The following is a 12,515-nucleotide window of genomic DNA, read 5'->3' on the forward strand; positions in this document are numbered from 1 at the left end:
CTCTGGCTGTGTACAGCCAAGAGTGCTGGGAAAAGACCTTTTCCAAAGAGAAATGAACTCAAAACAAGAAGACTAAAAACAACCCAAAACCCAACAATCCAACCAAAAGCCTACATTTTTTAAGTTAGAACATTTTGATCAGAAAGGCATAAATGTTAGTGTGAAAATCTAACAAGCTCTCTGAACTGAAGATGTTTAAACCTAAGTTAGTTTCTAAAAATACATGTAAACTGGAAACAAGGAAATACGGGGACAAAGGTCCCATAACTTGCCTGCATTAGCATCAGAACATTACTGCCAGGAGTTACATCACCAGCACCAAGGCCATATGCCAACCTCAGGGTTCGTATTACTTGTGAAACATAAACCCTTAAACAACACCCAAGTGGACCCTACTACTCTGGTTTTGAGGTAACACAAATGCAGGCTTCTACAGCTCATTAACTTTGGCTCCTGGTTAGAAAGAAGACAAAAATCCTGGGGCATAATGCATTTTGTCCTAATATAAACACCTAAAACAAGTTTACGTTCAGCCAGGTATATCTCACCCACACTCACCAGCCATGCCATACCATACAAAAGAAGTAACATACAAACATGGGTGCACGTGCTGTGCCAGAATGTGAATTCACCTTGGCAACTGCCTTTGACATAGGAAAAGGAGTTGTTTGGGGAACAAAAGAGAACAGATGATTTGAACAATAGTTACTGACAGTCGTCCTAAATGCCACCTGAGGCATTTCTATTCATATGCGTGTTACGAATAAGTGTCACAAGTTGGTAATGTCTTCATTTCAACTGGTTTCATTACCTGCATTTCATTTCCAAGAGTGATGATACAGATCTCATGGTATCCACCGCAATTAGTAAAATTGATTTCTGCCCTGTTTATATCTGCAGAGAGGCTAAGCTGTCCTCCGAGCACTGTAGCTTCTGAGCCTCTGCCCTGGTGCCAGTGTCTCCAGCTTTATTCCTTCTTTATTGGCAATAAGAGGTGGGGTAGTCATCAGAGCCCCAGTTTATCCATTTAACATGGTGCTGACATGGGCTGCCAAGCATCGGCATGGCTGGGGGTTTGAGGCACATTCCTTCCCTGTTAGCGCTTTCCCTGTTGGAAGCAAATAGAAAATAGGAGGAAACATGTTCCTATGAGGCTTGGTACAGTGCTCAGTGCATCCCTGTGCTGCAGAAGACCATCTCAGCTGAAAATCTTTTACAAATGCATTTAGTCGTTAGAAACTTCATTTACATTTTTTTTACTACCAGTGATCTCCCTAGAAAGCTACTAATAAAGGACTGAGGAAGCTAGTCTGTTTGTTCAAATATAGATATAAGGACCTTTATAACACATGGGTAAAGATTTTTACATTAGGTTAAAAACATTTTAGGGTATATGCATGAGTCTTTGAACTGCTGCTATTCTGAAGTGAGCTAAAGAGAAGTTAGTAAGAATCATGTCAACAGTACTCATCAGCTGCCAAGTTCCTGAGAGTGGATTTCATTTCAGAAGTCCCGGTGAGGGTTTAAAAAATCCCAGAATTCCTATGTCATGAGAAATTGTGAAAGCAAAATATGATTTACCTTTGAATTGCTATAAAACTAAAGCCTGAAATGCCTCTAAACCAGAAATTTATTTTTCACTCAACTCTAGTTACAGTTGAAACTGAATATGGTCCTCTTGATGTGTGTGTGCGGTCCTCTCCAGAACTTGATGATTGTGAGTCCTGGACAAAATCGATACATGAACACAGTGAGCAGGATAAGTCTATGTTTAAATGATGAAGAAGCAAGTTCTAGTTTTTTGTTCTAAGGCAAAGATCATTTTTCCATAACGTCGTGAGCAGTATCTGTCTGCATAAGAAGTAAAATATTAGCAGTGCGCAACACCGTCAGTGACTGAATTCACAAACCACAGTAATGATATGGATTCTGCAGCTATCATGGCTTCTAGGTATTTCTCTGAAATACATAAATATTGTAATTTTTAACCAAAGAATAACATAAATGAACTAATGTTGACTTCAGTGGATAGCACTTGTTATGTCTGAATATAAGAAAATAATTACTTGGACTGTAAAATGAAGCGTTTAAGACTAAAATATCAGCATTCTAGTTGTATGTGCTCATCTGCTCTTACCCCCTGAATACCTCCACCTGAATACTGGTTTAGACAGGGTCAATTGGAAAATGCAGTATGTTCATATCTAACACACCTTTGCACCAGAGTGCATTCATGTAAAAGGGGATAAATTAGGGTTCAGAGGTTTTTCTTAACTCTCAAGTACTAGCTATTGCAGCCTCACAAAAGTTAATTTACAGTTACTTGCTGTAAATTATTTTAATACTCCTTATTTCTTAACGTTTTCTCATATTTCCTTAACATTATGAGTTAGGAGTGAGTCTTGAACCTTGTGTATTGCAGTACAGGTTGCTGTTGCTAGAGTTATCAAGAACTGCTATTATACAGATGCACATTAGCTGAGGAAAGGTGCTTTTGTGACTGTGTGAATGAGGAAAACATCTTGAGTCTACAAGGTGCCAAAATGCAGCCTGGTCTGACATACCTTTCTCCGACATCTTGAACTAAGGATTTTAGGGTGTGGTTTCGGATGGAAACTACTCATTTGGGAACTTTTCATAATGCAAGACCACAGACTTTTTCTCTTCTTCACCTACCTCTCCATTTTCTTGGCTTCAGCTGGTCCAGTGTGTTTCTTGGTGCTGTCAGTGCCAGTGTGAACCTGGCCTGCAGTCTGGACCCTACCAGTGTTTTCCCAAGGTATAAAAATAAGAGCAGGGTAATAGCCATTTTTGTCACTTTGCATCCTGAATGGAATTTCATGGGACAAAGAGAAGACACTTCTGTGGCCCAAGGGGATTTCCTCTACTGAATATCAAACACCTTCTACAAACAACAGAAATGTGAGAGATTCTCAAAATAAAAGGTCACAGGGATTTTCTATAATAGAAAGGTTTTAATGACCTGAATACAGGGTGTTGTTACCAGCTGCCCCTACAGTGAATCAGGGAAAATCTTGGTGAGGAGCTTCTTCAGTGTGTTTTTCTGCGATTCTGAGTAGCCACTAGTTTGGGGGATAGTCACTGGAATTGTCTGACTTTACATCAGAGAGCCTGGTATGCACTTAATAGGAGCCCTGAAAGCAGAGAAGGGAAATAAAGGAATCAAGACAGAAAGGAAGATGACCATAGTACTTGAGATGGCTCAGTGGCAGCATGCCCAGGATCACTCTGCACAAGGAGCATCCATGTGTTGGACACAGGCAATGCCATTTGTTTGAGTTCTGGGAAGAGCCCAAGTTCGTTATGAGAAGGGCAGGGGAGGAACACGCTAATGACCACTGACTGCCTGAGCCAGTGAATGGCCTGGCAGCTGCAGAAAGAAAGCAACTCTTCCTCTGCCTACCCCTCACTTGAAAACGTGACATAAACATCTATGTGTGACCAAATTTGATTTGGAACCTAATGAAGGATGACTAAGACTGGAGGTCTGGAAAAGGGCAACAAGCGCTGTGGCTATCCTTGCATCAAATTGTGTATCCTCAGAGGTGGCATCTTCTCTTTTCCAGAGGTGGAAAGAAGCAAGCCCTGCAGCGGGACCAGGCTATTACTGCCACTCCAGATGTTTGTGTGCTTGAGGGGTTACTAGCACACATGGATATAGAGTAATATCAAGTAATTTCAGCATGGGGAGAACATACTAAGAGCAAGTTCCCTCCTACCCTTCTTCTCCCCTAGCCCCGGCTCCTTCTAACTGTCATCATCCCCATCTGGCCATGTCCATCCTCACCCCCCATCCATCTCTTCCTCAGGGACTCACAAGCTCCATTTCTTCACTCTGGTAATATTTCCTTTATTTCTTTTCTGCTCTGAGTACAGGAAGGCATAGGAAGAGGGACAGCACCTGCACCCCATCCATTTTCAGAAGAAAGAATTTGACTTTCAGAGCTGAAGGAACGGGAGAACGTGTGTGTGACCCATTCTGTGCTCAGGACATGTATCATGAGCACAGTGGGAGTCCTGATAGCTAGTTCTATCATGTGGAAAGCCAATGATAATTAATAAGGACTTTTTGAATATTCAGGAGTATCAAAGTAACATTGCATTTATATTTTTTCTTCTGCAGATGAAAAGAACCAATGTTGTTGGGATGCCTAAGATTTCAAAATCTGACTTCATATTAAACATGAAACATGTCTTAAAACACATCTTATGGATCCAGAAGAACACATCTTTCAGCATTTGAGAAGTATTTAAAATACTCCAGCAGATGAAGGTAAGAAAACATTCATTTTAGCCAGTCTTTCACTTTGATACCTGCCGATGAGTACAGAAATGTGAAAATGAAACAACTTAAGAATGTGTAGCTCAAATTACGTATGAAAATTGTCCATTCGAAGTGTGGATTTAATCATTTTTGTCTTAGTCAGCTCATTCTTTCAGACACCCATTTCCCATTCCAGGTTACAATACTTACACTGTAGTGTAGATTACTATAATTAACAGGTTAAACACATGAAAACAGTTTTTTCCCCTTGATGTGCCTTTGGATCCTTTATTTTGCTAGCAGTTATACAGTAGAGTCACTTCCTACAAAGGCGAAATGGGGTTTCTTAGTGCTGCTAATGTTCTTTTCTTTCCCTCCAGTAATAACAGTGAGAAATTATTGTCTGTAAATAAAAGAATATAATAGAGAGTATATGTCAGGAAAAGTATGTCAAAATCTATATGTATAACATGCATAGGTACAGGCTGCTTATATTTACAGAGTAGCCAATGTTGTTTTTTATTAAGAAGACACGAGACCTTTTCTTCTCTCATTGTATAGAGAAGCTCTCTTCTGAGCCAAAGAAGCCCCTCCAGTTAGAATGCAATTTAATTCTACAGGATAAGAAAAAAAAAAATCCTATAAATGTCTTTTGTGCTGTGATACTTACAGCAAAGATCAACATTGTTCTTACTTTGTTTTCTCCACCAACACATGCCATGTGGCACATCCGTAGATTTATTTATTTTTTAATCATATGTCCTGCTGGTTATAACATAACTTAATGTACCAGCTGCAATTAACAGACTGTCAAAGGATCACCTAACAAGTGCTGATAAGCTTCATTTAACTAATTTGAGGAGTGGAAGTTTGATTTTCTTCTTTTTTTTTTTTTTCCAGGAAGGTAGCTTGTTTCCTTATTTCCTGCCAAGTGAGCCAACTCCTGTGACCTCTAGCTAAAAGGGCGCTTTGTAATTAAGGCAGTGAGCCTCCAAGTGAACAGTTCTCACAGTAGGGGGGGAGGAAAAAAAAAAAACAACCAAAAAAAACCAAAAAACACACCCCACCACTCCCCCCAAAAAAAAAAAAAAAAAAAAAATGGAGGGTGCATGACACTGCTTAACTAAGTAATCGGAGCTGAGCCAATTCATTTTCCTGCAGGCCAGTCAGTGTACCATGGGCACGCAGAATCTTGCCCTTCATTGGCTTCGTGTCCATTTTATGGACCAGTGACTCTATTAAGATCTTGGTGAGTGGCCCTGTCCGAGGGCAGGGCTCTCTCCTTGTCATCTGCCCATAGACTACCAGAAACTGATCAGCCGTGTTATATCAATAACGTTCTCACACCAGGTTGTGTAAATTGATCTTTTACAATTTCTCTCGGTGACAGTCTCTGTAACCAACAAGATAAATCATTCCTCCTGTGGCTTTTTTATTGATTGCTGAGACCTGTATAAAAATTACACTGCTCAAGCTGTGAAGTGAACATCCTCATAAAAGAAGACTTTCTATTTACAATCAAAATATGTTTAGTCCAGATCAAGCACAGATTTACTATCCCAGGACCATAAGACACCAGAATTTAACTGAGATTCAAAGCACTGACAGAGTAATCCACAAAAACTTTTAAAATACAAATGGTGCACTACAACTCCAAGCAAAAAAGCAGACAAAAAAAGGTTATAAAGTCTTGTTGAAGTAAAGGCAGTCATGATAGCAAACCATCTGTTATAAACGATGCAGAAGCACAGCAACACAATCAGCCAGATATTTCTTTTTTTTACAATTGCTTGTACAAACACTAACACAAATTTCTTTCTGATTTCATTTTATTATCCATGCAAATACATATTTTTTTGATGGAACAATAAGATTTGACGGCTCCTTACCTCTTCAGGAAAGAAATATTCTACAACTTTGGAAGATCTGGCAACCGTAATATCATTCTAGGGAAATGATTTTAGCTGCTGTATAGTGTTGGCTTTACTGTTTTATTAAAGTAAAAAGTCTAATGGTGTTTGACATAGGCAATCAAATGCATCCATTGGTTTTAGGCAGTATCAACTCCACAATGATTATATTTCTTCGATTTTATAGCATCATTTCAATTCTGTTAAAATAGTCACTGACTTCTGGGGGTTTTAATTATTTAAACCCTATGCTAATATTGTTTATATACACAGTTGAAAAGAGAGTCTTTTGAAGCAGGTGGACTTATACTGAACAAAACTGATAAACGTTAAATCATCAAGCATGATGAGAGAATTAGCAAGTGATTTAGAGGGCTGAAGAATAGATATCAGATACCAATTGCATTGCCTGTACTGACTCAGTCTGTGGCTTTGGATAAGGCACTTGCTAGCCAATACCTCAATCTACCCGTCTGTAAAAAGGGTATTACAGGATCGAGAGAGAAAAAAGGTTAGTCCCATATCATGCTAATTTAAATCACTAAAGATACACCCAAGTCAGCCTTGTCCTGTAGGAAATGTTTGCAAAGCACTCTGAAACCCTTGATGATAAGACCTACAAGAATGCAAGCTGTTGTTACTACAATCCTCTGACACAAAAATGAAGGACGAGTTCAAGTATTCCATGTTATCAGAAAACTGTGCAGCCATGATTAGTGCTACCTGGGAGAATGCTGTACCATGAAGACTCTGAAAATGAAGTATTTTGTTAACGTCTCAACATAGTTCTCATGAGGTCCAAAAAGTTAAATTTTCTGTTGGTATCAAAATATGTGGTAGAGCTAAACACCTGTGAAACTGGAGAAAAGATAGAAAAATCATTCAAAACATTTTGTTTAAAAAATTGTGCATACATAGCTAGATTGTCAAGTTCCAAGCTACAGTAAATTATTTAAAATGACAAAACCATAGGCTACTTTTACCATTCAGAAACTAGTGGCTCAGTCTTCACTACAAAGAGAAACCTCAGAAATAAGATGTTGTTCATTAATCTGAAAATTCAGAGTATAAAACTTATGAACTTTTTGCTAATGCTATAGATCTGTCCCGAAATGGCAGAGGCACCTGTCTATTTGCTCATAAGCAGGATGATTTCTCCACTGAAATGGAAAAGAAGGAAGGCAAGGAGATTTTTTTGTTGTTGTTGTTGGTTGTTGATTTGTTGTGGGGGGTTTTAACACACATGGTTATGACTGCACTCTTGTTGTCTTAAGAGGGAGCTGACTTCAGAAAAAATTCTGGTGGCACTTTCCATTCATTTCTCTATTCCTCTTCCTCTCTCTTAGCAAGGCATTTTGAAAGGGGAAGAGTTGAAACAGGATTTATTAGAAAGACTTGATTGGGAGAAGTCAGTTCAAGGCCCAGAACCCAAAGACAAAGGAATGGTGCAAAGAAAGGATTCCCTGTGCACAGTAAAAGTAGTGAAATACAAAATGATGTTAAAGGACAGGTTTTATCTATGTTTTGGCATACTTTGGCAAAGAACTTGAATTATCCAAATCAGAAGATTATCTTTTCATTACTAGCTTTATTAATATGCTGCTGTCTTGCATCTTAATGGCAAACTGATGAGGAGCATCAGTACCATTTGGGATTGAGGGGTTTTCTTTGTTTCCTTTAGGCAAGAATGCAAAATAACTGGAGCTAATTTTTAGCATCATCCTCTTGGTTTCTCTTAATCCTGGATTGTGATGGCTCTTCAAGCAGCTCATTGGAAGCAATTGTGGGAAAAAGGCCATTCTCTTTTCAGCTGTTCCTCCAAACCCTAATGAGTTAACAATTGAAATACAGAAAGTTGCTTCAGAGGTCAGGAGAGTATATTCTACACAATGGTCGCAGCATTTGAAACCATGACAGCACTATAAATTGACAAACTAAAGCAGAGCACTTGGTGGTCTGAAGTGGAGAAAAGAACATCAGCCGAGAGCGGTAAAAAGACGAGCCATGAAACCACACAGAAAAAATGAGTGATTTTTTTCAGATCACCTTGTTAGAATTTAGTGTATCGGAGGTCAGACAAGTAGAACAATAATAAGGTCCAAGGTTGAATACCAGTGGGGAAGCTTAACTCAGGAGCTCCAGGTCAACCATGAGTGATTGAGGTAGAACAGTGAAACAGTAGTCGCCCGGGAAGGGAATGCACAAAAGTCAGGGGGTTAAGGGGAGGAGCTGACTGGTTATCAATTAGACTAAGAGAAAGCCCAGGCTCGAGCACCTGGGATAGGAAAATAATCCCAGTGTGATGAAAGGAGATTTTTCTCCTGTGCACACTTCTTGTTTTCTGGTTTTCAGGTTTTGAGAAATCAGAAATGTTGTGGAGCTAAAGATCTTAAATCTGTAACGAATGAGAAAATGCAGGCCAGTTGGAAGCATCTTCCCCATGTCTTATGTACATATGACAATGTTTTCATCCCACACCGGACAGTCTGCTGATATAAATGAGGCATTAAAAAAAAGTTCTTTTAAAAATATGAACACAGGTACACATGTGCATGAACACACACATGCACACACATGCGCCCTTGTAAGGGGGTGCATTTTAACTTTTTTTTTCTTTAGAAAAGTAAGTTTCATACCAGTTTTATTTTTAACTTATGAGGAGGAATTTCTCCAGATTTGTGAAGAAAATTGCTTCAAATGATGGAGTAGAGCATGTTAAAGTGACATTTTACAATGTAGAATGTATATATATGTGTGTTTTTGCAAAATGCCTATACAACCTTATCTTCCTATGAACATGCATCACCTAGCTTAGTTGAATTTTGGCATTGATTTCATAGAACTTAGAAAAGACCCAAAACAAAGCATATCATGCCTGATATCCCGTATTTCAGAGTACATCTAAAATACTCAAGCTTTCCTTAACTATCCACTAATATGGACACATGGTTTTTCTGCTATGCAGACTTTCATGTATGGACTGTTGTCAGACATGAAAAACTATGGTATTACCTTTATATGCATCCATGTGCATGAGCAGGGAGTGTGAGCATGTATCCGTGCAGGAGAAGTTCTGTGCAACATCTACAAGATATAAGTGAAATATTATTCAGGCCTCATGAGCCTGTAGTAAAAAGGCACAGATGTATAAGATCAGCTAAAGTCAAGCTCTAAACATACTCTATTTGTAACCCACCACCCTATTTTTCTATTTGTCTATTCTTAACCTCACATTTCTGAGAAATTATATGATCTTGGACTGGTGCTAAAACCAGCAAAAATCTTAAACGCAAAGTAAGTCTCACCAGCTGTAGTAAAGCATACAGTATCCCTACTGTCCTCTGGTGTGTTCATGCTACTTTTTGGGCTACAAACGACCCATTGTAAAGGTATTGTTATAACTTTTCGAACTCCTTCCCTTTTGCCTCTCTGGAACAACAGTATTAGTGCAAATAAAGAGGGGGCTGACTGCTGAGCACACAGGTACGCCCTGCTCCACAGCCAATCCCTTCCCATCACCACCAAAGAAGATGCAGGTATTACATTGCCAAGTAGCAGCTTTCTGCTTTAAAGAAGATCAGTTTTCTGACCTGAAAGCTCCTCTTTCAAAGACTGAAACAGAGAAGCCCAAAGGAAAAAAAAAAAACCACAAAACACAAAAACCAAAAAACCAAAACCCAGCACTTTTTTCATCAAGAGAATGCCATTGGTGGCCCCTGAAATCTAGCAGGACTGAAAATAAAACATGGCCTACTTAAAGAAGGTGGGAAAGAGAAAAAGTTTAGGAAAGGAACATGTAATTCAAGGACTGCAGTTTTCAAGCTCATGACTGGGTATTGTGCCTGTTTGGGAAAAATAATTGAATATGAAACTACGATCTTATTGCATATGCTGCAGGAAAGAGGCTGCAAGTTCTTCACAAGTTCATTTAAAGATATGGCTTGTCCAAAGGAAAAGATATTTGAATTTTATATATTTCTCTCTGAATGGTTTGGGGTTTTTTTATGTCATTAGACAGCTAGATCTACATCCTGAAACTTACGGGAACTCATGCCAGATTTAAGCAAGGGAATCAAGAAAAAAAGGATAAGAATGTCCCTTGTTTTAAGAGAGGACATCCTTTATAATATATTCTGCAGAAGCGTGGGTGGCAATAGCATTTCTTTTGTGTGCAACAGGGGAAGTTGGATTAACTAGTATTAGGATTTAATATGCTTTTCTTAGAGGAAAGTTTGTTTCTTTAACTTCACACAAGGGGGAAAAGTGGTGCACCTTTCACTTTAATTATAATTTTTTCCTTCTTACATGAAAAGTCAGTTTCAAACTCAAGTTGATAACATCTGTCCAGGATGCTACTCCCAGGAAGACAGCATTCCTTAATAGTGTTCATTTACCCTCATGATTCAGTAAATCATGAGGGTGTTGCATTTACCCTCATGATTCAGTAAAAGTATTCTGTATGCATTAAAGCTCATATATTTAAGATCTTTATACTGCAAATAGTTGCAATTCATCAAGATCAAAGAAATAACTTGTGATTTAGTAGAGGCAGTTCCATTAATTGAGTTTGCTGATTCAATGTTACAGTAAACAACCACAATAGTGATAGCTTCATTTGCCAGCAACACGAAACAAAGCATAGGCCAGTAACCTACCAGTTAGCTGGTTAGAGTTATCTGAACCTAAACATACCACAGTCTTGTGTAAGGATTTGGATCCAGTTCAGATGCCAAAGGTGAGGTTCTGTTTGATGTAAGGATATCTAAGTCTATATACAGATGTTGACATGTGGGCTGGATGTTCCATTTAGAAGAGGTTAGAGAGTGATTCAGCTCATTCTAGTTCAGACATATGCTCAGCTGAATTGTTCTCCAGGTTCGACTCTGCTAAACAGATCTCCATTTATATAATGAGAACATAGACACCTACCCCACATGTAGACACCTATACTGTAGGCACCTAAATTTCAGTGTTTCTGTCTGTAGATATATATATACACTATAGATATAGTCTATATCTACCCATTGTTAGATAACTAGGTAGGTTAGTTGGAATAGCTGCAAAATCATCTGCATCTGAGCTGTTTTTTCTGTGTCTATACCATAAAACATGTATTATTTTCCACTGAAGATAACAGAAAATTAGTTCAAATTAAGACATATACGTAAGTAGGACAAAGCTCTCCTTTGGTCCCGAGCAGACACTGAGAGATGGAGAGATTTAAAGATTTGGAAAAAGATATTGATATGGCTTTTAGAATTGTTGGTGAGGGTGATCTCCCAAAGGAGAAGGACACCACTAACATCCCATCTGAACTTTAACCAGTAGATGGTGGAGGTTTGCTGGAGACTCCTACAGGAACACCACCATGAAGTATTGATAAATTAAGCCAAGAAAGAAGATGAGAAACATAATGTTCAGTGTGATGGGGAAAGGAAACCCAGTAGAGGGACTTGGGCTTGGAAATTGGTTACTGATGATGTCTTTTCAACAGACATAAGCAGGAAATAACAGCAGCTGTCAGTGCTTGAAAGAAAAAAAAGTGCAGTTCTCCAGGTAAAAGTTGAAGTGAGTTGTAGGTAAGTGATGGAGACAAAGAGAAGAATGCATCTTAGGCATGCATTGCAGAGAGTTAGCAAAATTCAGATATGGCCTGGAGGTGAGAGATCAGGAAGAAGTATAAGTCACCAACGACAATAACCATTACATATGCGGTAACAGAAAAAATGATTAAGGCACATTTGGCTGATCTGCTCTGGCTCTACTATATAGAATCACAGAATCAGAATGGATTGGGTTGGAAGGGACCTTAAAGATCACCTAGTTCCAGCCCCCCCTGCCATGGGCAGTGATACCTTCCACTAGACCAGGATGCTCAAAGTCCTGTCCAACCGGGCCTTGAACACTTCCAGGGATGGGACAGCCACAACTTCTCCAGGCAGCCTGTTCCAGTGTCTCATCACCCTAACAGTGAAGAATTTCTTTCAACTACCTAATATAAATCTCCCCTCTTTCAGCTTAAAGTCATCCCCCCTTGTCCTGCCACTACATGCCCTTGTAAAAAGTCCCTCTCTAGATTTCTTGCAGGACTCCTTTCTGGCCTGAAACAGAACTGATATGAAGTATATGGCCCAAAACAGAATTAATAGCTACATTAATGTTTGCAGACAAAATTATACAAAGGTAAGAAAACAGTGGTGGAAAAAGAGTTGGGGTGTCTTCACACACAAGAGGAAGGGAGTGTTGGGGGATCTAAAGAGGGGATATAATGAAGAGATATTAGAGTTTCAAAACAGCTCAGAGGAGATAGAGCATAGAAA

At 39.0% G+C, this 12,515-nt stretch overlaps 2 long non-coding RNA genes across 3 annotated transcripts in view; one reads left to right on the plus strand and one right to left on the minus strand.

The window, feature by feature from the left end:
* Nucleotides 1–12,515, plus strand: part of LOC115604247 — a 168,435-nt gene that overhangs the window by 127,334 nt on the left and 28,586 nt on the right. For both annotated transcript variants that reach the window (XR_003990186.1, XR_003990187.1), the window contains exon 3: nt 4,145–4,294. This is a non-coding gene — a long non-coding RNA (uncharacterized LOC115604247). The remainder of the gene's footprint in view (nt 1–4,144; nt 4,295–12,515) is intronic.
* Nucleotides 2,052–12,515, minus strand: part of LOC115604244 — a 107,060-nt gene continuing 96,596 nt past the window's right edge. The window contains exon 8 of the long non-coding RNA XR_003990169.1: nt 2,052–4,688. This is a non-coding gene — a long non-coding RNA (uncharacterized LOC115604244). The remainder of the gene's footprint in view (nt 4,689–12,515) is intronic.

This window comes from Strigops habroptila, chromosome 2 (assembly GCF_004027225.2).
Source record: "Strigops habroptila isolate Jane chromosome 2, bStrHab1.2.pri, whole genome shotgun sequence".
NCBI classification, from domain to species: Eukaryota; Metazoa; Chordata; class Aves; order Psittaciformes; family Psittacidae; genus Strigops; species Strigops habroptila.